At 29.2% G+C, this 27,291-nt stretch overlaps 1 long non-coding RNA gene across 2 annotated transcripts; it reads left to right on the top strand.

Moving 5' to 3' along the window:
* Window positions 1-556: 556 nt before the first annotated feature.
* On the top strand, window positions 557-14,497 carry LOC142324709 (uncharacterized). 2 transcript variants are annotated; one of them, XR_012756367.1, is made up of 4 exons: window positions 557-687; window positions 5,849-6,006; window positions 9,200-9,491; window positions 14,327-14,497. It is a non-coding gene; the product is annotated as an uncharacterized LOC142324709 (long non-coding RNA). The 2 variants fall into 2 exon arrangements; XR_012756368.1 differs by lacking the exon at window positions 14,327-14,497 and adding an exon at window positions 14,026-14,179.
* The last annotated feature ends 12,794 nt before the right edge of the window (window positions 14,498-27,291 follow it).

Here is a 27,291-nt window from a genome sequence, read left to right as displayed (position 1 = left end):
TAGTGTGAGGAAGTAAATGTTTAATCAAACCATTGGAATAGATAGCTAGGATGGGTAAATCATTACTTTTTATTCAACAGCAATGTACCAGTATGCCTTAACAACATTGAAACTAATTAGCATGGAAATTAGAACTAACAAGCATGAATAATAAAATGTAACTTTGTTCACGAGCACAAAAAATATTATAACATTAAAAAAGTTTCAGATAAGATACACAAATGTTAGGTCTAAATTAACTATAACCATAACATCCTAAAAATTACTCATAGTTTTAACACAATTAGTATAAAGTACAACTGTATATAATTAATGTAAAACGAGTTCAGAAACTCACATTCATATTATGTACAATTAAGAAAATTAACTATATGTCACTACTTGCTTTTTTTAGTAGAGGACAAAGGTGCAAAATAGCATCATTTCATTATTCGCAGAAACCAATTGGTAGAACTATCAAAATAATTCTCTTAATAAGTATTCAAGTAAGATTATCTAGACTAAAAAATTAATCTACATCGTTAAATTGAATAATAATCGTTAAAGGTACCACTAGAAAAGACGCTACACAACCATGTCGGATGATGTATTAACGCGTTCTCACATTGCTTACGAGATGTAAAAAACAACCTTAATCTGCCGACATTTTTGATGGGCATTTTAAAATCTACGCGGGAAACAGATCAGGTAAAAGTTATAAATGTATTATAAACAATATTATTCTGGAACTTATCAAAACCTAATAAAGAAGATAGATTAAATTAAAATACTATACTTACATTATTTATTCACACGAATATATTATTATTTTTTTTTTTTATCCACTATCAGAGTTTAGATTACTATTACACTGATAAACATAATTTTTGTTTCCTAATGTTTGATACATGATTTTAAAATGTTTTTTGATGCTGAAAACTAATATTAACTCAGAATCTATCAGCCACATTGTTTTTTAAATTTTAATTTTAATTAAAGGATTTTTTTTCATTTTTCAACAAATAGTTGTAAGCATATTACAACTAATACTGGACAAAGAATTAAATCATATCATAGTCACACATTACTACATATATACACCTATGGTTTGATGTGAACCAAAGGATCATGTAACCAACTATTACTTTTGTTTAACAAGTGTGGAATTTCTAAAAAATCTAAATATACTGTAAAATAAGCTTCATTGCAATCTGCAATCAGGCCTGTACCTCACAGTGAAATTATTCCAGTTACTGAGCCACCTGTGAATGTATGTTTCGAAAGCAGTGATGAAGAACCAGGTTACACTGCAGAAGACAACAATAATATTGATTTGAGTTATCTTCCAATAAGCCACATCTTGTATCACAAGGTAAATTAAATGATTTGATTAGGGATTTAAATTTATCAAAAGATCAAGCTGAACTGTTAGGATCAAGACTGCAAGGTTGGAATTTACTTTAAAAAAATACAAAAATTTTAGGTTTTGACTTTAGGCTATACTAAAACTATACTACTAAAAAATTTTAGGCTATATTAAGTACATGTGTTTTCTTTGCGAATGGGATAACCGAGCTACAGATAAACAATATGTTACCAAAGAGTGGAAGAAATGAGACAACTAAACTCCAAATGGAAAAAATATTATAACTTCCTCTTCATATCAAGCTAGGAGTCATGAAAAATTTTGTAAAAGCACTGAAGAAGGCTAGAACTGGCAAAAATTTTCTCGACAAACAAAAATTCAAGAATTACCACAATATTGTTAATCAACTTCTTACTTCATACAGAGCTATGGGATGTAATACGTCTTTGAAGATACATTTCCTCCATTCACATCTGGATTTTTTCCTGGACAACCTCGGAGATGTAAGTGACGAACACAGTGAATGTTTTCACAAAGACATTTAGGTGAAGGAAAGTATAAAGGGAAATGGAATACTAACATGCTAGCTGATTACTATTGGACATTAATCCAGGATGTGTCTGAGGCTATTTATACAAGAAAAAGCATCAGCGAAATTATTCTAACACAGGTATGGCCATGCAAAATTATAAATTTTACACAGTTTAACAAAATGTATTTATAACAAAGGTATTCATTATGTAATTTCACAGCCGATGGTATCTAATGACATAATGCGCTAGCATTTCACATCTTTTTACGAAGTAAAGGAAGTAAAAAATTACGGTTTTCAGATTTCAACAGAAATATCCATTTCCACCATCCCTGAATTCATTTTGATTAGTTTCGGCATGACATCTGTATGTACATATGTATATATCTCGCATAACTCGAAAACAGACATAGAATGATGAAATTTTGGATTAAGGACTGTTGTAACATCTAGTTGTGCACCTTGCCTTTTGATTGCAATAGACTGAACCAAGTGTCCAAAAAAAATCCCAAATTCCAAAGAAATTTGGATTTTTTCTTAACTGCAGTAATAAGTCCTCATTGAGAGTTTTTCAATGATATATCATTGGTACTTATTTTCATTGGTTCCAGAGTTATACCTAAATAAAATTTTGATTAATGAAATATGTGGATCTTATAGAGGAAGGCACATCGATCGGTTCAATCAGACTTCATCTCTCTTTTTTTTTTAACTTTTTTTTGTAATTTTTTTAAAATTAAAAAAAAATATATTAATAATCTGTTAACCTCTGAATATAAAAAAAAATTATGATAAATAATTATTCAATAATAATAATAAAAAATATGAAAAAATATCAGAATTTATTAATGAAATAAAATTTTATGTACTTTCTATTAAAAAGAAAATATGTATATGTAATTTAATACAAGGAAATCATGTGTTGTCCACATCAGATTTTTTATATTATAACAATACTTTTAAAAACTATTTTCAATATAATTTATTTAAAAATGTATTTTTAATGTAATTAATTTTTTTTCACAAAAAATGTTTTAATTTTGCTTTGATTAGAACTGCATTATCTTAAATGAATTTCAATGGTTTTCTGAGAAAAATAAATTAACGACTATAAAAGGTAAACAGGTATACTACTATAACTGGCCTCTGTGGTAGCGTCTCTGCATTTCATCTGGAGGTCCCAGTTCGAATCCCGATCAGGCATGACATTTTCACACATGCTAAAATCATTCATCCATTCTTCTGAAGCAATACCTAACATGGTTAAAAAAAAAGTATGTTGCTTTCCAAGCTGTTAACTGCAACTTGTGAATGGAAATGATTTTACAGCCTAGGAACTCTTTATAACCGTATTTGAAAATATATAAAGTTTCATATCATAAGTAAATATCCTCAATGAATCGGGAGCTAAAAAAAAAATTAGATGTTCTGAAACTTTTTCAAAATTTCGTAATTCAAAAACAAATTTAAATTTCTCAGTGAACAAAACCTATCCATATTTAATTTATTTTTTAGTAAAAACATTACTTAAATGATGACAATCTCTCATCGTTTAAAACTGGTATATAATCGTGTATCTTAAACATACCTAATTCAAGGCGTTCTGAACGATTAAATAATACTTGGACAACCGCACATGGTTATTCATTCCAAAATTGCTATACCTATTTTGGAGAAACTATTTGAAAGTTATTTTGCACAAAATTTGTTTTTTTTTAACAATTTTTTTTTATAAATCTTATTGTGCGCAATATTTTATTAACCCTGCCCTTTGAAACTACTAAGTGCGATATTACACCCGAAAACAGTCTTTATTCTGTCATTGTATAGTCACTAAATTAGTGATTATTCAAATATTCCATTTTAACTAATACAATTGTTAAATTTTAAAACGCTAACCAGATTGATAAATAAATTACAGTGTTGATTCTTGTGTTAAAAAAAAAAGTTTCAAAATAAAGGTATGTTGCAAAAGGGCTTTGAATCCCAATCAGGTTCAATATTTTTACATCTTAAAAATTTATTTCATAATTAAAGAGAAAAAGATAACTGGATATTAATATGTTGTCAATTCAAATAGATTATGAATATTTGTTTTAGTAATGCGTGATGACAATAAAAGTTCCTTGGTGCACTACCTGGCCAGCATCTCGTTGCTAGACATGGTTGTTATGTAACGCTTCCTCACTCCAACCAACTCTCTTTTTCTGTTTAGCCTCCATAACCACCATAGGCATTACTTCAGAGGATGATATGTATGAATGCAAGTGAAGTGTAGTCTTGTACAATCTCAGGTCGACCATTGCTGCGATGTGTGGTTAATTGAAATCCAACCACCAAAGAATACTACCGGCATCCATGATCTAGTATTCAAATCTGTATATATAAGTAACAAACTGCCTTTACTAGGATTTGAACCTTAGAACTCTTGACTTTGAAATCAGCTGACTTAAACCATCTACAAATGTTCAAGGTTAAGACAGTCTACCGCTGTAACATTGTTAGGTAACTTTAATGTGGCAGGTTTTGTACAGGAAAATCTAGGAAATGTTTCTTTTCTAAATGTTATCATACATATAAATGTTAAAAATGCTGCTGCTCACCTTACAAATTGTAAGGCGGTATTGTTTTCTACAGATTGTGATCTTTTACAATCAAGTAATTTGTTAAACTGTTGCGGTAATTCTCACAATTTAGGTTTTTCTAATCTTACAAATATTAGTATTAATATTGTTTATGGTGAAATTTTTCATAGTGATAAGTATAACTTACCTTCAGAGATAACGTTACCTAAAATTTTGAATTCTAATCTTATATCTGATCAATACATACCAGATTATAAAAAGATACATTTTTTAAGATTCAACATATAATAAATGTGGGTTTGATTGTAAATAATATTTATTTTTTACATAATCACATAAGTATGAAGCTTGTGTGTGGAACATGGAAATGGAATTTTATGGTGTATAAAAATGTCACGCCTGACTGGGATTTGATATTGATCATGATACAGAAATTTTTACTGAGGAATTGCGACTATGTATTAATAATATTGTTTACTGTCATGTACCAAAAGTACATATACAAAAAATATTTTCAAAGCGGTCCTCTAGTGAACATATTATAGCAATTATTAATAAAAAATAGTTCCTTAATCTTCAAAAACAATATAAATCTACTTTAAAATTAAATAAAAATAAAATTCTTTCAGTATGTGATAAGGTGGGTAAAATGAGGGTGTTGAAGTGGCAAGATAAACGAGATGTCTTGTGTTTGACAACAAAATTAGAATGCGTAAAAGTAGTACAGAAAGGAAAGAAGACAATGGTCCCAAACATTGTCAATGATTATATTTTTAGACAGAGTTCATAGGGTGTATGAAATGCTGAGCGTATACACACTTGAAAGAAAAAGATAAAAAGGGAGAATAAAAGCAGTTCTACCAACTTTTAAATTTATATAGACTATTTTCAACAACAATTGTATTAATTATACAAGGGCTTTTGGATTATTCCTCCATCATCAGGGATTATTGATTAATTATGAATTTTATAGTTGTGAATATAAATTTTTATAATTAATTAAATCAAAGATAAAAATTAAAGTGATTATGTTCATAACTGTTATGAAATACACATTGAATCACTTAGCCAATCCAATGGTTATTAATTATTGTATAATTTGCTTAAATAGTATATTGTTATAAAATCTGATTTGTTCCTTTATTAGTTTATTATTACTCAGATATATATATATGAAATTTCGCTAATATACTAGTGTTATGAAAATTATTGGTGTATTCCAATATTTCAGTAAATACATTTGGGTTGTAATTTTGTCCATTGGGTTGTAATGTTCCAGTTTTTAAAATTTTTCTATTAGCCTCATATTGTGAGGAACAGCCTGTATTTTAATGGAGTTGAATATAATACTGTGTATCTATTTATTTTAATGTTATTATTTTACAGCATTAGGACCATCATGTGGTCAAAGGTTATGTGAATGCGATCGTAAATTAGCTGAATGTCTTAGAAGGCTTCCATGTCCACGTAGTAAATTTGTTTGTACTTCTTCACCACGGAGATTGTTACAGAATATATTAATGTTATAGCACTGGTATAATTCGGTGAGTTCTGCAATTTACTATTATCAGTATTTATTGATAAACTAATTAGTACTGTGCATTTTAAGAATAGTTTTTTAAAAATTTATTTTGGTAGATATCATTTTTAGATTTACATGGAAGACTTACATTTTTATTCATGATTTACTTTCAAATTTACTTGAACATTTTCGCATATCCATGTGTATATTCATGCATTTGGAGTTACATGCATGTAACCATGTATATTTACATGTACATATATGTATATTGTGAATTTTATCCATTTTTTATTTCTTTGTACAAAGTAAAGGAAAAATGTAATTGTGAAAAATTTTGGTTTTCAGATTTCAATGGAAATATCCATTTTGACCATCCCTAAATCCATTTTGGCTAATTTAGCGTGACGTCTGTATATATGTTTGTATCTCCCATAACTCCAGAACGATTAGCTGTAGAATGTTGAAATTTTGTATTTAGGACTTGCAACATCTAGTTGTGCACCTCCCCTTTTGATTGCAATCAACTGAATCAAAAGCAACAACCAAAAATGTTCAAAAAATCCTAAAATCAAAAATATTTGGATTTTGGACTTTTTCTTAACTGCAGTAATAAGCCCTCATTGAGAGGTTTTCAACAATACATCATAAGTAGTACATATTTTCATTGGTTCCAGAGTTTAGCCAAATAAAATTTTAATTAATGAAATATTTGGATCTTACAAGGGGAAGGCACATTGGTTCGAATCCAACTTAATATACAAATATTTTTTTAACTTTTTTTTCTTTTAATTTTATTGATTCGTTAATAATTATTAACTTCTGATTAAAAAAAAAATTTAACAATAAATAATAGTTCAATAATAACAATAAAAAAAAATATGAAAAAAATCAGAAGTTATTAGCAAAATAAAAGTTTCTGTACTATTCATTTTAATTAAAAAATTTTTCAATAGACGTTAATAATTAGTAAATCAATATTTTTAATTTAAAAAAAAAAAAAAATAAAAATAAACGTATACGAAGTCGGATTCGAACATTGTGCACATGGTTACGGATTCAACACGTTCTCACTTACACTACATATCTACTTGAGCGATGTGAAACAAAATTAATATATAAAATAACATAAAATGGTGATATGGATACCACAAAAAATGTGATGTAATGTGATATCCACCACAATGAAATTGTGTAACTATCCACTTTATTAAAGAATTGGAAGATCATATCTCACTTTCAAATGAAATAAGTTTAAACAAGGAGCAGAAAAAAATGTGTATATGTAATTTAAAAGGCGTACTAGGAAGTCAAGTTTCTTGTCCATATCAGATTTTTTTGTTTTGTAGGGCATAAGTTAGGATTTCAACCAAATGGTGTTGTGTACGGTATGTAAAATGGCCTGTTTTCCAAAAAAATGTTTATTCTCTCCTTTAATGTAATCTGTGCAATAGCAGTGTTGTTTTTGGGAAGTTAGGCGATAACTTTTCAGATTGTTCATCATAACCCACCATGTTGGTCTGGTGGTGGATGCGTCTTCCCAAATCAGCTGATTTGGAAGTCGAGAGTTCCAGCGTTCAAGTTCTTGTAAAGGCAGTTACTTTTATACGGATTTGAATACTAGATTGTGGATACCGGTGTTCTTTGGTGATTGGATTTCAATTAAGCACACACCTCAGGAATGGTCAAACTGAGACTGTACAAGACTACACTTCATTTACACTCATACTTATTATCCTTATTCATCTTTTGAAGTAGTACCTGAACGGTAATTCCCGGAGGCTAACCAGAAAAAGAAAGGAAGTTGTTCATCATAAAAAAATAGTTGTGTGCATCTGGCATTATGTAACATAGTAGTACATAATACTCTAATAAAAAACTTCAATGGTATTAATTTTATTCTTTCTATTGATTTTATGCTGCTGTTTTAACTGCTTAATTTTCCCCATGTTTTCCATAACAATTGCTTGCATAAAAGAAGGAAAAAAATTGCTTTTGATAAAAAAAGTCTTCCTAATTTTTTTTGCATCTCAACATCTGAAATCTTAGTACAAGATTAATATCATTTTGATAATTTTTTATCTACTTTTTTGTATTATCACAAATAAATTGAAGTAATCAAATATAATGTTTAAACTCCTGGAAAATGTGATAGATTGTATTTCTTCAACCTGATGTTTCTGCCATACCTTCTACATCTTAGGGAGTAGGATGTTGAAAATGAGATGTGTGAAAGGTAAAATCTCACATTTAACAAACTGGTTTCTGTAGATCACCAAAGTTAAAGTATGGTAGTTACAGTACCGTAAAATTCCATAAACAATTATATGCATTTTTAAAAAAAATTGATTTTTATTTATTTGTGTAACCCTTGGCTATATATCATATTGATTTTTAATTTTTCTATTTCATTTGGTAAGGAGTAGTATATCACAAAAATCGTAAATCAAGAAAATGTTTCAATCTTATGAAACTTGAATATATTTTCTAAATGATGCATAGTTTTCAATCTTTATGTCTTTGAACCGTTTGATTTGTTCAAATTTGCCAGAAAGCAAATTTTATCAACTAATGATTTCCATTCTAATTGCTTGAAACACTCCAATAGCCAATCATTACCTAACATAAGGATGCTTACTATTACATGTTGCTTTTATCAACTCAAGTTTCTGGAGAATTTTTTTTGAAGATATATAGAAAATTTTATAAATTCTCTCTTTTCCAGCACAAAATTGGAACAAAATAAAAAATTCAAGTCAAAATTCTTACTTCTCAAGTACCACTCTTAGTGAGTGATCTAACTATTATGTAGTTCTGCCATTTGTTGATAGATAGTGTCACTTGTCTAAAACAAGAAACTTTTTAGATACACTGTGCCTATTTCAATTATTGTAATATTAAATTTGAGAATAGTGAGAAAATTTATTCAAAGTATTTTTCTTTATGGTATTACATCCTTCATAGCTCTGTCTATGTTTTATGCTTTTCTTTTTCTTTTCCTTTAAGTACTTGCTGTCTAAACTAGTGGTGGGAAATAAATATCATTGCTTACATATTATACGCTCTTCTGGTACAACTTGAGTTGATTTTACATCAGATACCTGATATAAAATCAGATCACCTATAAGATGGTGATTAATATTACTCAAAATTATTAAAATTATTACTTTGTTTTGTTTTTATTTTTAATGATAATTAGTCACTTTTATTTGTTTCAGATAACACTTTAAAATTATTAATAATAAAAAAAATATTGACTATGATATTATATAATAATACATTGTGTGTTACTGATTTAAAAAAAATAGTTTTGTAGTAAACATATCATCAATGATACCACCTATCAAGTCATTTTAATTTTTAATCAAATAAGTTTTAGAAAATAAAGAAAAAAATTTCAGCCAATGGATGGATGATTATAAGCTAAAATGAACAAGCTGATAAACAGTGTATGGTTATTTGAATGTTTTACGAACTTTGTTAATAATGTGATGAATGCTTGTCCAAAAGGTTAGTATTTAATTAGATTAAATTAATTAATTAATTTAGTATTTAGTTAGTGAATTTTTTAATTATTTCTATTAATGCAATAAGAATGAATTGTTAATCTTTAAATTGAAAATTGTTTCAGAATTTTATGTTTATTTACTGAAAACTTAAAATTGCTTTTATTTTCGACCTGATTTCAGTTTTTATTTTAACTTCTAAGAAAATAAGGGAGTATTGCATGGATTTTGTTATTGAAATTATTATATTATTTTAGGAGGGTTAATCTATACATTCCTGTATTTTTATGAAGTGCAAAATTTTGATGATATGAGTTTAATTTTAAGCAGCAGTGTATTATTTAGGCAGAGTTCTTGGTTAAGTTTATTTAGTTTGATTTTTACTCAGTTGCCATCATTGTTTCATCATGTTGAATACTCATAAAAATGAATACATCGAAGTGGTTATTTTCATTAAATGTATATGTTAATTGGCATATCAACTTAGAACTTTGCAACACATACCGATTTTGATTATGTTTTCTAAGAAAGTCCTTAGATTAAACTATGTTACATAAACAGGGTAAAATGATAAAATTGGTATACTGAAATTTTATCTAGTTTTATCACCCTTCATAATTTTCCTCAGTAGTTATTTCTGGAGCTTGGTATTCTCAGTTAGCATCCTAAGACCACTAACTAATATCTCCTGATTTATTTTGGCAATCATTAATCAAGTTTTTAATCTGCTTAGAGCCATTCTAGTATTACGTATCTTAGGTGGAGAGAGGTTCATGCTTTGCTTACTTTTGCTGACAAGGTTCAGGGGCAGCGGTTACTCAAATTCTTATGTAGAATAAAAAAAGAAAGCAGAATCAACAAAATATTAATAATTTTTATTACATTTAGTGGAGGAAATTAAAACAGGCAAAAAATTATCAGCTTGCATTACAGTGCCCAAGCGTACTGCCGGGTTAATTGTCTGCAGTAACTCAATTGTATATCAATAGATTTTTATGAATAAGGTGTACTTTTGTTCAAAATAAAATTTTGTAAAAGTAAAAATTTGATCAAACAAATAATTACAAAGCTATTGAAGATTAAAGAATTAAGATGGCGGCCATTTTGAAATCTTTGAAGTTGACGTTTTCAAAATTTTTTATTTTGTAGAACAAGACACTATTCTTAGATTTGCCAAATTTAATTGAAGTAGATTTTTTGCTCATTTTGGTGCTCAGAATCACTTCCTGAAGTTTGGAAAATATGTCCCAGTACACTCCATATATAATTATATGTTGCTTATATATAAACAATCAAACAATTGAAAAGATCACATCAATGCTTAAATTATATTTTATTTTGTAGAAATAATTGGTATTGCATTATCAATTTGTATTTAAAAATACCAGTTTTGCTCCAGTCTATATTTCATTTTGTAGAAATAATTGGTATAGTCTGCTTTATCAATTTTTATTTAAAAATACCAGTTTTGCTCCAGTCTTTTGGGTAGAAATTATTTTAAGAAAAATATTGTACTTCATCATTTGATATCACCAGAGATATTCCAATAAAATATATAACTTATAACAATGATCAAAGATATTAAGATGCAATTAATAAAAGTAGTTGTTATTTAATTTATAATAATGATTCTTTGATTATATTGTTAGATAAAACATTAAATATTACAACCTAAAAATTTATGTTCCATTATATCAATTATGTTACAATATAAGTAACATAATATGAACAATAGAAAGATCAATATTTTGGGAGGACCACTTGATAAAAAAGATTTTTGTTAGGAATTAATTATAATTTTTATCTGTGCATAAGCTTTAAGGTTAATACAGATAAAATTATTTTTTTTAATCTGCTTGTTAAATATTTACTAATTCTTTTCTGTGTTAGATATGGTTTGTCATCGTAGTTAGAAACTGTAAACATTTCTGTTATCCATAGGGTTTGTGTGAAACTATTCACAATGTTAAATTAGTTAATATATATTTCCCAATTTTTATGATACCGATCTGTGCTAATCAACTGCAAAATATTTCATGAGTTACTTGATGTAAGCGTAGTGGTAATTCACAGATCTGACTTTTTATAAGTAGTTTATTTTTGAAAGTAGTTAATGCAATCTGTGAAATTGTATCAGATTTTAGTGTTAGTTTTGGTTGTAGTAAGTTGATCATTGTTAGTCTACAAAATATTTGTAAATGGTTTCTGCAAAATGTTATTTAGACTGTTGTGTTGTCTCCTATTATGTAGCCATAATTTGTAGCCTATTTTGTAGCCGTAACTGAATCTCAGAGGAACAATAATGAAGTGCTAAATCTTACTAATTTAAGTTTGTTTCTCAACTACTAATTGAAAATACAACTTTTCTACTAAAATTTTTATATAATTTTCTTCTTAATAAGAGAGGCTACAAGTATATATATTTGTTCTATATGGGTGGGAAGTCCCCCACCCATACTAAGACTAATAAATACAGCTTAATTGGGCTCTCTACTGCTGCCAATTCTCAATGTTGATATTGCTCAGTGCTGCTGGAAAAGGTGGGGAGGATAAGCCATGGTGGGGGTCATCCAATGTGTTCATTCATGGTGGGATGACCTTAGTAGTAGTTGATTGTGGAATGATGGCATATAATGAGTATGTGCACTGTTGAAGAGCATTTATTAGGTTGTGTGTGGGTTCATGAACGTCCACACACTTGGAGAATATTATGAATAACTTCTTTGTGCATTTTGGGAAATCATCACCATCACAGCAAATGTTACTGACATAGGAGAAGAAGGCTTTTGCATTGGAAAGTGTTCTTGATGCACCACGTAATGGGATGTCGAGTACTTGAGCAGAGACATGTTGCTGTGGAGACATCGATTCAACAATCTCCGATGAAATCAATGCCCAGACGTTCTGGAGAATTAAGCATTACAAGATGGACAGTGCGAGACTGTATGCAGAAGGACTTAAAAGTTAAATGTTTTCATCCAGTTACAGTTAATGAATTGAGGGGCAATGGCCTTGATCAATGTGTTTATGCATGTTAGTTATTGACTGAATGCTTTCTGAGAGCAAATATTAAAAAGAACGTCATGTTCTCTGACAAGTTTGCGATTTATTGAAGCTCCCGTAACTGAAATGTTTATTCTGTGCAAAAGACAGTATTTTTATTATCATTTTATAAAAATAAACATTTTTTCATATATTTGAATTAACATGCTGAGGTGAAAAAATATTTATTATTGGATTTTTTTTTTTATTTCTGTGCTTCTTAAATAAGCAAATAAAAAATTCTATTAGTTATTTAGATAAAAATGAATTATTGGCATGTTTTGAAAGATGTGATAGAACGAATGTTACTATAACGTCACTGTAATACTAGACTGAAACATCCTAGGGGAAAAGAGAACATTTTCATAAAGTGGCTCTTAAAAAAAAAAAAAAACAATATTTATGGCAACTAAACAAAGCTGTATTATTTAACCACTAGTCTTTAAATAAATTTATATTTGTAACTTTTACTTTGAATAATACAGAGTGAGCAACATAAAACTGTACCCATAACATAATCGCTGCAGAATCAGTAGGTTATGTTGGAATGAAATTTTATGATTGATACGCATAAATTAAATAAGAAAAACATAAAATATAATTTAAATGTTGCATTTATTTACCTTATTGTTACAAAAGATGTTCAAAATGACCACCCTGGACATCGATGCACTTTTGTCCTCAACTGATCATATTGAAAGTCGTCACACAAAATGTTGTCAATTGCATTGATTTCTCATTAATGTTCACCTTCAGTTCATTAATATTGTGAGGGATTAGATGCATAAACTTCCTTAGATTAGATGCAAAAATCACAAGTAGACCACTCTGGGGAACATAGAAGCTACCGTCCTCTGCTGACAGCTTGTTGTCTGTCTCCTTCAGTTGAAGCACAGTTGTAACACGATATGGTTTGAATCTTAATTCATGAAGAATATGACAAGATGTGTATTTAACACCAGGTTGTTGGGATAAATTGTGTAGAGTTTTTTTTGGCCTGGCAGTAATTCTCTTTTCAATATCAGCAATGGCCTGTGGAGTCCTAATGAAAGTTGCCCATTTCGTTTTGCATTTGAAACTGAACCTGTTGTACACCATTATTTAACTAAATCATGTATGCTATTCTTCGCTGGAATTCAGGCATTTGGAAATTTTTCTACATGTACTTGATGTGATTCTTCATACAACCCAGAACGAATGTAGGCCTCAACTGTAGCTATCCTCTCCTGGATTGAATAAGGTGTTTTACACAAACACAACTGCACTCACAATACTGCACCGCAACAAAATGTATACTACACTGACATGTAACCACCTGACAAACAGAAACAACAATTAGTAGTAACATATATGTACATCCACTAGTCATACTAGTTGTGTGAGAGTTTTTCATAAATAATGTTGGGTAGTGGTTTCACTATGCGTTCGGTTTTATGTTGCTCACTCTGTACAATTTAATATGTATATATCTTAAAAATATTATTCTTTTTTTACAGTTTATCAGCTCTATTTCAAGAAGCAGTATAACATATTTTGGACTGAATGTTGTTTATTTGATTAAACTTATTTAATGTTTTTAATGAGTAATGCACTGAAAATTAATTTTTAAATTTGATTCATATGTTGAAATTTACCATTTTAGTTTATTTTATTTTATATATAGTTTTAGAGAGAGGTTGTGAAGACTGATAGTTATATTAATTAATATAAGTTGATATCGATAGTAATATTATTAAATGTAAAGGATAGAATAACTGGATTCCTTATTCATTGATTGAAGAATTGAATATTTTTCAGATCTATTACAAATTTTAATGGGTCTGTGGTAAGAAGAAAACTGCTGGTCCTTTGTTAAGAAGGTTGACTATGCTCCATATGTTTAATGTTATAATTTAAATCTTGTCAGCTACTACATCAGTCATTACATCATTACATCAGTCAAGTTATGCCTGCTTATGAGGGGGAGTACTGTAGTCATGGTTCCTTTCTAATAATTTTTATCTAGGCTTCTTATAGCAGCTGATTTTAGCACTGGATAGGCTAAATTAGAATTAAGTCTGTTAGTGTTACATAATATTAAACCTTATTTATGACAGAATCCTAATCCATTATTCAGCTACAATGCATACTAATGTTCATTGGTCAGGAGTTGGAAAAAATCAATCTGCTGTCTGTATTGCAATATCTGTTAGTGAATGAAAAAACAACAAATTTATCTATCTGTTTTATATGTAATTGTAAGTGTAATATTTCAAGGATACTTGATAATAATACAAAATTTTTATAACATGATATCATGTCAGAAATTATTTGCTATATAAGAATTATTCTTTCTTTATGGTGCTATTACTGCTTGCTTAAACCAAATGAGTACTGTCAGCTTATATGATCTATTTAGTACAAGTAATAATAGATCTCTGTTACTTTTGTTTTGTCAGTTCATTTTAATTCATTTTTCTTTGCAAGGAAATGTTTTGTGTGGATAGGAGGGATTTAAATGCTGAAATTTTTCAAAGGTTCTGCATGTAATATAGTTTTAGTGTTTTACTTTATCATAATGAATATGATTGAATAGAACATTTAAAAAATGTTTCAGTTTCGCTGGGGAACAAAAAATAATTTTTTTTTTGTCTCTGGAAGAAAAATGTGTGATTTTGATATTATTCTTTCTTCTGAAATCAAATATGATATCGGTTTTTCCTCATCATGCAAGGTTTCCGAGAGCAGGTATTTATAATTTCAAACATTTTAATACTTTCTACATTCTTAACTACACAATATTCAAACATCTGACTCACTCAAAGTAAGAAGTTACGATTTTCTGCTATATTTTGCCTGTGGAGCAACCCTCTTGATAGTCCAACAATTATCGGCTAGCATATTAGGATTCCATTTGACCTGATACTTCAGGGCAAATACTTTTCCATAACTGAAATTTCCTAATGAAAGTGCTCCCCATACTAATTACTAACTGTACCAAGATTTTCCATGAAGAAATCTAGGTGCAAGTGCAGGAAGTGTACTTTTAAGGACATATTACAACCCAAATTTTTATAGATGTTATAAAATTGTTGACAATATCACGATAATTTTCCGCCTTTCAATTTCCCCAAAAACTCTGAGTAAAATTTTTGAATGCTTGCCAAGCTGGTTTCTCCAGTGGATTCAATAAATAGTTCCTCAAACTTTTCATCATGTATTAGTGATCGTATATGTGGACTCACAAATATTCCTTCTTTAATTTTTACATCACTAATTTTAGGAAACTTCTGTTTTAAGCATATGAAACCAGTAGTGTTGTTCATGGCCTTGACAAAATTCTTCATTAATCCTAATTTAATGTATAACAGAAGTAGATACACATTTTTAGGATTACACAATGGGTCATGTTTCACATTTTTCTGTTCAGCATTGAGCGATACACATTTAGACCATTCTTTTCTAATGAAATGGTTTTTTCTGTCCCTACTATCCCAATCACACAAAAAACAACAGTACTTTGTTTAACAAAGCTGCATACCAAGAATAAGTGCAATTACCTTCATATCACTACAAATATTCCATTCATACATTGCACATTGGCTTTTCCAATATAAATTAAAAGTTTTATATGTTTATTTTATACTAGCAGAGTGAGCCACAGGTACCGATAGGAATTTATTGCCATTATGCAGAAGCACAGCTTTTAAACTAACTTTCGAGGAATCAATGAACAAGTGCCATTCTGTTGGTTTATCTTCATTACAAAGTGTCTCCATAAGAGAAGAAATGTCGTTACAAAACACAAAGCCATTTTCTTCAAAAAACAGTCTTTAAATTCAAAATGATGATTACAATACATACATATCTTTGTACTCTTTTGAAGAAGATTCCATCCTTTTAGCCGGGAAGCAAGCATTTCAGACTGTTTTTTGGATAAATTTAAATCTTGTATGAGATTAAGATTTTCTTGAGTCAGTAAATGAGGCTCAGATAAACTGTCCTTTGTTCAAAAGTTGTGTTAACAGAATCTGTTTCTTTTTCTTCCTTGCTTCCATTAGACTCTGAGCTCTCTTTATTTATTGTCACACATTCTGGAGGCAGCTCTTGGTATGGGCAGCTCTTCACAGTGTGGAACTGGTCTCATTACAGATTGCAAGTTAGGGTACACCACTGTATGTGTTAATTTTGAGTAACCTTTTTAATGTTTGTTAAACAGAAATAACAGTCAGAAGAGTGATCTTTGGGTTCCCTCCAAATCACAGATATAGAAAATGGTGTGTGGCGTGTGCCATTTTTCCATGCAGTGAGAAGCCTAGAACATGACAAAAAACAGATATGTGGGGCCCAGGTCCTTGTTTGGTCCCTGACTTTACACCCAAAATAAAATTCATAACATTTTTTACTAAAGGAGTAAGGTTTCACCTTTGGGACTTGAGCATCACTTCACCACGTACATAAGAAAAATTGTTAGAATGATTTGAACAAACTCTAGGCATTTTGTAACTAAAGACTAATTAAAAGAAATAAAGTTATAAATATGCAATATACAATAATTCAGACACACAAAGCAGTTACAATGACGTGTTTACTGGTTCACTAATACCTTACAACTGGCATCGTTCTGATGAGTGTGCAACACTAGGTCACATTGTACATGTCTATACACATCTGAACCTGCACAACAGTAGCAACACTACCCTTTGCGTTAGCTCATTTGGTCCCATCATAATTACAATGCTCTAATAGCTTTTACTTTACAGTGGACAAATGGATGAAAAAACGTTTTAAAATATTTAAAAGAATTAAAATAATAAAAAAAACTGTGGGTGATGGAGAAATTCTGAATACATATTTGAAAAATTTAAAAAACTGCATTAAATACACCTATTGGTACTCGTGTGACACAAATCATATTGATCAGTGTTATTATTAATTAATCAACTCTCAACTCTACACTGCCAGTTAGTCAGTGGATTTCATTATAGATAGAGACTTTATTATAGCTAATTCTATTGCAAATAGATTTTGCAAAGTCTGTTGCGAGTGGTTTTTTTTATGCAGATAAGTTTTATATAGCCGAAACTTTGGTTAACAGTAATTTTATCACCATTATCTTCTCTATCCTGCAAAATTACCTCATGAACACATTTAAAATTATGAACAGAAGTAGATATTTACCCAACTTCTTAATGCTTGGGGAGCCATTACTGAATTTTTCATTAAAATCATGCTTAATTTAATTTCAATTATGCCTTCATAATTTCTTTATTTTTAAAGTATTAATATTATATGAAATGAACAGCATATGAATTTCAGCGGAACTCCTTTTGTCTATAGAAAACACTTCATGATCATGTTCCCTCAGGTCGACCATTTCTGAGATGTGTGGTTAATTGAAACCCAACCACCAACCACCGGTATCCACGATCTAGTGTTCAAGTCCGTATAAAAGTAACTGCCTTTAATAGAATTTGAATGTTAGAACTCTCGACTTCGAAATCAGCTGATTTACAAAGACGCGTTCACCACTAGTCTTTTTAACTGTGATTGTAGTAATGTTTTTCTGTAGTTTCACCTGATTTACGAAGTCAGAGTAAGTACATCGTGTATAATGTTTGTTACTTTCAACATTTAAAAACTAGCTAGGTCAGTAATTTACTAAATTTATAACAGTTATTTAGAATTCTTAGTTTATTTTTTGAATAAGCCTATAAGAAATAAAGTTGATTAATGTTTTCTTATCGTAACTGCTTTCCAGGACGCTGGTTTATAGTTCACGCTATGAAAAAAATTACTTTTGTATCTTTTGCAATCCTACAGTATAATTATCCCTACAGTAGTATTTATCAATAACTTACATGGAATAATGTAGTACCACCAAAACTAAAAAAAAAGTTCATAATTAATTTAGTTCAGTAGAAAAATAAACATCAAAAATTATTATTGCAAGGATAAAAATAATAATGATTATTTTATTTAGATTAGATTATTTTATTCTAATATGCGTTCGTGTAAAATACACACATTTTAGCCTTTTCTTAATCCTTATAAGACTTTACAAGGACAATAATTAGTTTTGAAATGTGTGAATTTTGGGCTGACGAATGTTTCAGTTTCTCCTTTATTAGGAGCCCATATTGTAGAGGATTGGAGTTTTGTTTCACAATTTGGTCTTGTTAACAGCAACAGCAGAAAAGATACCTCCTGCTGCAGCAGAATAGGAATGTGGTAAGCAGATCATTACCTTAAAAAATTTTGTAAAATTTGAGATGATGTATCACCAACAGTATTTTTCATTTCAAAAGTAGTGTTCCAAAATTTCATAAATTCTTGATTCCTTTTCAATAACTCTGTGGACTTGGCTAACTCTCATTCCCCGCCTACATCAAAACACTTTTTGCAATTACATTAGGGAAATGTACAGTTAATAGCATGATACTAACACTTCTTTTGCAATTTTCTGGAATCAGCACAGACATATTTCTTAAAAGGGGATTGAAAAAATCCACCCTCTTCAAAACTTGTTTGCAGAATCCAAAATAAAAGGATAGACACTTGACTTAAAATTCCTTATGGTTTTTTCAATTTATTCCATGTTCTTCAGCTGCTGTATAAGAGCCTCTATAGGCAGTATAAGAATCTCTATTGTCTGCAAGATTTAAGAGCAACTGATGAAACCTATATGAAGTCTCCTGATACACTTTAAGTTTAGGTGTGTTACAAGTGGTAGGAAAATGGCCACAAATAAAAAAATACACCTTTATGACAGGGTCTTGAAGAGAATTTAAAATTGACTGGGCTTGCTCTATTCCATCTTCAACACAAAAATTAAAATAAGACAGTAAAACATTCCACTGTTCTACAATCCTTTGAACTACATAATTTATAAACAACCATCATATTTCACCTAATTTAAGTTATGAGCTTTAATGTTGAATCACCTTAAATTCTTCTAATCTTTCTGGTTTCTTTAGAATAAAATTGGATATGTCACTATAGAGCTCTTCAACAGCATGTGGAAGGTATTTGCAGTACAAGCTTGTGAAGTCTACACACTAACGCTGTGCCAAATGCATCTAGATATATATATAAATGTTCATTCAACTCTTTAAGCTTATTCCTGTTTGCTGCCCCATCATTATAGAGGCATTATTCTCTGTGGAGTGGTAAATCCTAACAAGTTTGTAAGTGGTACTTCTAATTCTTCAAGCAGCAAAATAATTGTTTTGAACAAAGATGAACTACTGACTTGTCAGTGATGCTTAAGAATGAGTCTTCATTTTTGACTCATAGCAACAGCTAATGATTTTGTAAAAGAAATGTTTACTGATTTATCAGCAATCAAAGAGAAAGAGTTTTCTGATAAGATATCTCTAGCATCAACCGCTAAAGCATTATTTATTAAATATAAAGCATCAGTGCAACCACATTTAATATTTTAATTATTGCACTATCAGGAGCGATTGCTTTTATTATATTAATGATGGTAATGTACCCATTAATTCTAAAGGAAGATTATTCTCTGCAATTTTGCTTCAGTAACTTTATTATGTAATGAGGAAAAGATGCTGTTAATAGACTGGTGGCTACACTAAAGATGGTGATTTGTATATTCTACATTTGCTTTATACTAAGGGGTATTTGCAAGTATATGCATAAGGCTCTTGCTACTGTTAATTTCAATATTACAGTATTTATAGTACGGCATTTGTTTTTTATCATCACTAACTGTATAGTTTTTTCTGTGTTTTTTCATCCTGATAATTATACTGTATATGAATTTTTTAGACTTACACAATACAACACTTACCACTAAAAATAATTATTAATACTATAGAAGTATAGTAGTAGTCCATCACACTACATATGCAACCCAAACACAGAACAAAATGAACTGAGTTTGTGATCGTGATCATGAAACATTTTAAGTACACTGATTTCTCTGGCAGGGCATTCACACAATGATGATTAAAATTTACATGTTAGTCAAGTTGAAAGGTAATACATTTGCTAATTAAAGGTCTTTGCACTGGCTGTCAAGGTCTCAGTGACCACAGGTAGAGGTAGAGCATCTGACTGGCATTCACATAACTCATCATCAAGTGAATGGGAAAAGAGATAAATAGTAAGTATGGGCAATCTACCAATAAAGAAAGTGGTAAGAGGGGCAGTAAAAGTTACTTCCAGGCAGCACGTGCTCATTCCACCCACAACTCATTGGTTTATAGTAATTTTGCCCAGGATGGAAACAGCAAAAGCATTTTTTGTTTTTTGTCATATTTAACTAAATTACTTCATAAAGTTAGAGGCCAAGAGGTCAAATAACTATATTTTTATCACTTTCCTTCTGCTTTGAAAGTTACTTAAGTAAAAGAGAGGGAGAAGTGATCTTTTTGTTCCAGCAAACACATATGCATACCAAAACTATTTTATCTGTGAAGACCTCTAGATGTAATAAATTATGTAATATTTACATTTCTATCAATAATGATTTTCTAACTTTAATCAGAATTCAAATAGATGTGATATCTTGATTACATGGTAGCTGAAGTGGAGGTTAGTTTGTACTTCTAAAATTCATTTTAACGAGATAATTTCTGCATATACTTTCTAAATATAATAATATTATAACAAATATTGTTATAACAATATTAAATTTCACACATAGCTTTTACTTTTTAAATAAGATTTTAATAAAATCAATGAGAAAGAAAAATAATAATATTGAAAAATATAGTACTATACAAAACTTTTTTATATTTGTAAAGTGTACATTGCAATATGTTCAACTTGTGAACAATAAGCAACCCCTATGGCCCAATTATATGAAGATGATATAAGTGACAAGCAAATGAAATGTAGTCTCGTACCAGACCCAGACCTACCAATCCTGAAATGTGTAGTTAATTGAACCCCAACCACCAAAGTACACCGGTTTTACTAAGATTAAATAGCTTTTACTAAGATTCTAATCGCAGAACCCTCCACTTCAAAAATCAGCTGTTGCAACAACTTAACCACAAGACCAGTCAGGTGTAATACAAAAATATAATGATAAAATTAAATCTAAGTAATTTTAAATTATATTATTATATTTTTTAATTATTATATTACAGTATGCATCTAAGCTAATTTCTGGCTTATTATGCAACTACTAGTAAGGAAACAATGTTTCCATATACTACCGCAGGTAGAGGTTACGTCCCACTTAGTACCAATAAAGAAGCAGCTGGCTATTTAAGGATACTACCACCGTGGCACAATAAATGGGGATCTTGTTGGAAATTATATTGCCCACATAACTGTTTGTGAGTGATACAATTTTCATGGTTCCTATCTCTTCAAGGAAGTAGGCAGTGCAAGAGAAGAAGCAGATTGAAGTAGTTAAAAGTCTTACCCAAGACCAATTAATTAGATCAATGTCAAATATAATTTGCAAATAACAAAACATAATATACTTATAAAATTAAAACCTATAGTATTATATAATATGATTCATAACCCTTTTCACTACCCAATTTCACCCTTGGTATCCCTTCATTCTAATATCATTCATTACTAACTCGTAAGTACAAAAAAAACCTGACTGTAAGAAAATATACCATTAAATTGGATATTTGATTCTATGAGATCAACCCATCACTAGAATTGAAAACTTTTTTAATTTTTTTAAGAGGAGGTAATATAGGCTATATCATTAATGTAAATTTTACATTTTTAGAAGTATTTACGATACCTTTTTGATTCAAAAACAAAGTTATTTACCTCATAATTTTCACTTTTTACTGACTTTTGTATAGTTAAATAACTTTAAACAAAACTTTTTTAATTTACCCAATTTTTCTGTTTTTGCTATAAAAAAATAATGAACAAATTTTTCTGTTGTGTAATTAATAGCTACAAAGAGCACATTTAAAACATTCTAATAAGGTTCTAGCATAAATTTCATCATCCTAGCTCAACAAGTTTTTGAGAAAATTATACTTAAGAATTAAAGAATAAGAATTTTCAGAAATAGAACTGCATGAAGTAGTCCCTTACTAATTCTTGCTCTGTCAGTTTCTTCGAAGATATTTAGTGCACTATGACCAGGTTAAAATACTAAGTGTTTATTTAAACATAATTTCCTAAGCAACTTCATTGAAAGACAAGACAGCACCATATACTTCAACTTTGAATGCATAAAATCCAATGAAAACATTTTGGGAAGTCTGTTCCAGATGACTATAAAAAGATTCCATGGGATTTTGGGTAATTACATGTAAATATTTCCATAACAGGTTTCTATCTGATAGGCTTTCAAAGATTGATTTGATAACTTGAGCTACATCTGGTGGTAAAGAATGTTTATGAGTACACTGCTCACCTGTGATTTTGCATCTATTGAATTTGCACCAGAAATTTTTCCCCAACAGGAATTTTTGGGCGGTCTTTGATAAATGTATATTTTATGTAAAACATTTCTTCTCATTTTCTAAACTGTTTAGGTTTCATCAAATAGCAAGACAAGACCAAAATAATTCTGCAAGCTGTTTATTTCCCTATCAGTCAATCTTCCAGTACCAAATAGGAATTTACATCAAGTTTTTTCCTTTGTAATCTTCAAGTACCTAAACGAAGGCTTTGCAATCACTATCACCCAGGTACTTTGAATTATTATTACTATTACTCGCAGATCATCAAATACTTCCTCCAGAATAGTTCATCCTAAAGCAGTACTTTCCACTTTTTCTTGAGCATTTTTTAAATTTTCAATCATATGGCAGTATTTTCTAAGTATTTCAACATCTATAACCTTATCTGTGTCAACACTGGTAGTATTTATTGAAAATTAACTTTTTATTAAGTAAAATTTTTAACAGAATTAATAATTCATAAATTTCAAATGACATCAAGAACAAGTTCTGGTACAAAAGAGAAAAAGGTAAGGGGAAAGACAAATTAAAGAGAGTTTATCAGTTGAAGATAAATTGGATTTGATTTTAAGCAAATCTGATAACATTGAAAATGAAATTTTAATTGAAACACGAAAAAAAGATTATCAATTGATAATATTGAAATGATACTTCCATAAATTCAAAAATGGAATAACATGATTATAATATATTTCTCTAATAAACTGTTGAAAATAAATGATGAAAATTTGAAGTTAAATAAAATTTGTCAAAAATTTTAAATACTAAAAATAATAATATAAACCAGTAGTTGAGAAAATATAATTGGGATCCCTTTGAGGAAACCTGAGCATATTTTTGATATTTTGAATAGAATATCACCTGTAATTGGGTTTCAGTTAAATGAAGTAATGATTGACAATTATCACACAATTTTTTAAAGAAATTCTGAAACTTGCAGACTACCTCTATTGAATTGTCAAATTTAATTGCTTTTGAACTAAAGTTGAGATCCTAAAGTAAAATTGTTAAACTTTCAATATTAGTTGGGAGAATTAATATGATATAACTTTGTTTACATGAATGAATCTATGTCTACTGAAAATTGGAGGCTTCAAGGTGGCCAGCTAAATCTATAGAGAAAAGTTTTGCTCCACAATGGGAAAATTTATGGTACTGTTAAATAAATAATATGTCTGCAGTTAAAGTTATAATCATCCTTATAATCATCTTCAGACTTAAATCCTTAAAGCCATGTACTGAAATACATATGTAATAATTAAATACATATTGTTAATGATAATTGGAATACAAGTTAAATCATAAATGTAGTGAAATAAGACTCTTAAAGGGGACTGCTGAGTTACTAAAATTACTTGTTTTTCAATTCCATTTCTGCTTGTGTATTATATAGAAACAGTCAATTACTTAATTATATAAATTAAATTACAGTACTTACTCAATTTTTTTTACTATATTTTAAGTTAAGCATTTTCACTTTGTATTCTATTGTATACCACCAGTAATTAATGAAGAGTTAACCTACGATTTGTTTAGGAGCTTCATACGAGTAGTGTCTTTCTCTGGATAGATAGATTGATGATTTTTTTCTTTTTAGTTATGGGAATGTGTGTGTGATAAGAGTGTATGAATGCGTGCGTGAGAGAGTTGTTTTGTCTGTACTTAATTGACAAAGAGATATTAGTGATATCTATGGGTGTGTGTGAAAAAATATGTTTGTTGTACATGTTATGCAAATTCATTTTTACTGGTTACTGGTTAGATGTGCATTTTTGAAGAATTTTGATACTTTTTTGTGTTTGGTAAGCAGCTGGAAGATTAAACAAGATATTGTCTTTCTATCTGAAACATGCATGAAATCAGTTGATGAGATGAGGCTTCTTTATATAGAATAATGGATTACATAATTTTTTGTGTGTAGTAATTTTTCTAAAGCTACTGGGCTTATTGTGTTTGCATCTGTTATGGAGGGTTTTATTTGTATGACAATAGATTGTATACTGGATACAGATGTTATTCTTTAGGAATATATTTAGTTTAGTTTTTACACTCTTAGTGTTTATGGCTGGAATAAGCAAAATTAGACTTGAAATTTGACCTTCACCTTCTTCTTCCTACAATTCCAACACGCGATACCTTATTAATGGTTAATATTAACATAAATATTAATGAAAGAATGGATAATAATGATTAACAATATCTACAAATACTCACTATGAATGAGTACAGCTCCTTAGTTAATTTTTATACTAGTTTTTTTTCTGGCGAAAAATGTTTTACCATTATCATCGCTCGGATACTAGAGTTACTGATAATAAGCTAACCTGTATTTATCACATTTTTTATAAATCAAGTTTATATAAACAAAATATTTATAATGTTGTTATTCTGACATTTTAATGGTCATAGGGCTGTTGCCATGCTATTTCTAAGGACAGAACTCAAAATAATTTTGTTAAGGATTTTAAAGAGGTTCTGGATTATGATAAATTAAGGTCATATTTATATGAACATGATTGCAGTAAAATTCTTGATAATGATGTTGATTTTCAGTTTTAATAACTTTTTTATATTTTATTACAGTATATTAATTAATCAAAATCTGTTATTTTAATTTATGCCATGGACAACAGTTGGGCTGTTGTCCATGGCATACAATTTCTCAGATGGACTGTATAAGAAAGGGTGTAAAAATCCTCACAGCCACAAAATTATACTGAACACATTAAATTTAAAAAAAGATAGATGTGTGGATTATGGCAGCTAAAATTTAATATTTTAAAAATATTTATTACCTACTAAGAATCAGTGAAAAATTATAAACCCCTATACTGGTATGCCTACTATTAAAAATAAAATTTGTAAATGGTAATGTTGATTCTGATGAGAATGAAATTGTGAATATTTTTAATGGATATGGTTCTTGGAGCTATTCTATTTATAATATTTATTAATGACCTATTTTTACATAAATGTTATGGTAAAGCTAGATACTGCTCTAGTATATTCATCTAAAAAACTTTTTAGATTTCTGACTTATCTGGAAAATTCAGGCTTATGGTTTTATGTCAATATATTAGCTCTTAATGCTTTAAAATCCCAATATCTAATTTTTATGTTTGCTTCCAGCTTATTAGCTCCATTAATATACGGTAATGGTAATTGTGCTCATACTCAATTACAATGCAACTGAGTCATCTCAGGTGAATTTTATTAAATACTTAAGGTTGATGGTAGATGACAAATTTTCATGGAATTTGCATATACAAAGTGAAAAGATATTAGTTTATATGCATTAAAAAATTTTATCATATAAAAAATATTTTTCCAATAGTGTCCTTCAACAAATCTACTTTTACTACTTTATTCAAAATTAAATTATGGATAGCACTGCTGGGTATCAACTGAAGAAAAAGAGAGATGAGATTACGACAGCTAAAAAACAATATTTTAAAAATATGAAGGAATTACCTGCCAAGAATCTGTGGAGAATTATAAATCAGTGAACTGGTATGTCTGCTATCAAAAATAAACTATCTGTAATATGTGTATATGGTAAAGTTGTTTCTGATGAAAGTGAAATTGCTAATAATTTTATGGTTTCTGACTTTTATGGTTAAAAGATTTCTGGCTTATTTCTTGATATTCATAAATCAACAGATACAGTTAAACATTTGCTTGTATTAGATAAAATGTATAGTGCAGACATTAAAGGTTTAGCTTTAAAATGTTTTGCATATTATCTGGAGGGCCGAAGTAACTGCATATTTGTGCGCGATTGTTAGCAATATTCTGTAGGTGAACTGTGGAGTCTCCTCAGGAATCAGTTCTTAAGCATATTCTATTCATAATGTTTATTAATGATTTGTTTTCGCATATATTTTATGGTAAAGCTTATTAGATTCATTAATAACCAAAATGTTGATTGCAATCATATTAAATTTTAATTGTATTAAATGGTATCTTTATTGACACCAACCTGATACAAATGTAAAGATATTTACATTTTTCTCTCACTATATATCTACTAATAGTGTTGTCTTAAGTGAGAGAAAAATGACTGAAGAAAATAGTGCATATGTGTTGTTAAGTGTATTAAGGGTTTTTTATTTTAATTTTTTATTTATTAAATTGTTGATCTGATACTCTTACCTATATGGTCAAGCTTTAGCTTTGTGGGTAGTAAACTACTAGACCTACTCACTGGGTTATACTTCATGGGTTTCTTGTGTTTTTCATGTATGTATTATGAATTGATGCAGTTGAAAATAAATAAATTTATTGTTATTACTATTGTCTATTTTATTCGCGAGGAACTAATGAAATCAGTTATGAAACTGTACTTACATTCTTTAAGTTTGACAT

Source organism: Lycorma delicatula, chromosome 5 (genome assembly GCF_047948215.1).
Source record: "Lycorma delicatula isolate Av1 chromosome 5, ASM4794821v1, whole genome shotgun sequence".
Taxonomy (NCBI): domain Eukaryota; kingdom Metazoa; phylum Arthropoda; class Insecta; order Hemiptera; family Fulgoridae; genus Lycorma; species Lycorma delicatula.
Note: the sequence above shows the minus strand (reverse complement) of the source record. Positions and strands in the feature narration are given on the sequence as shown.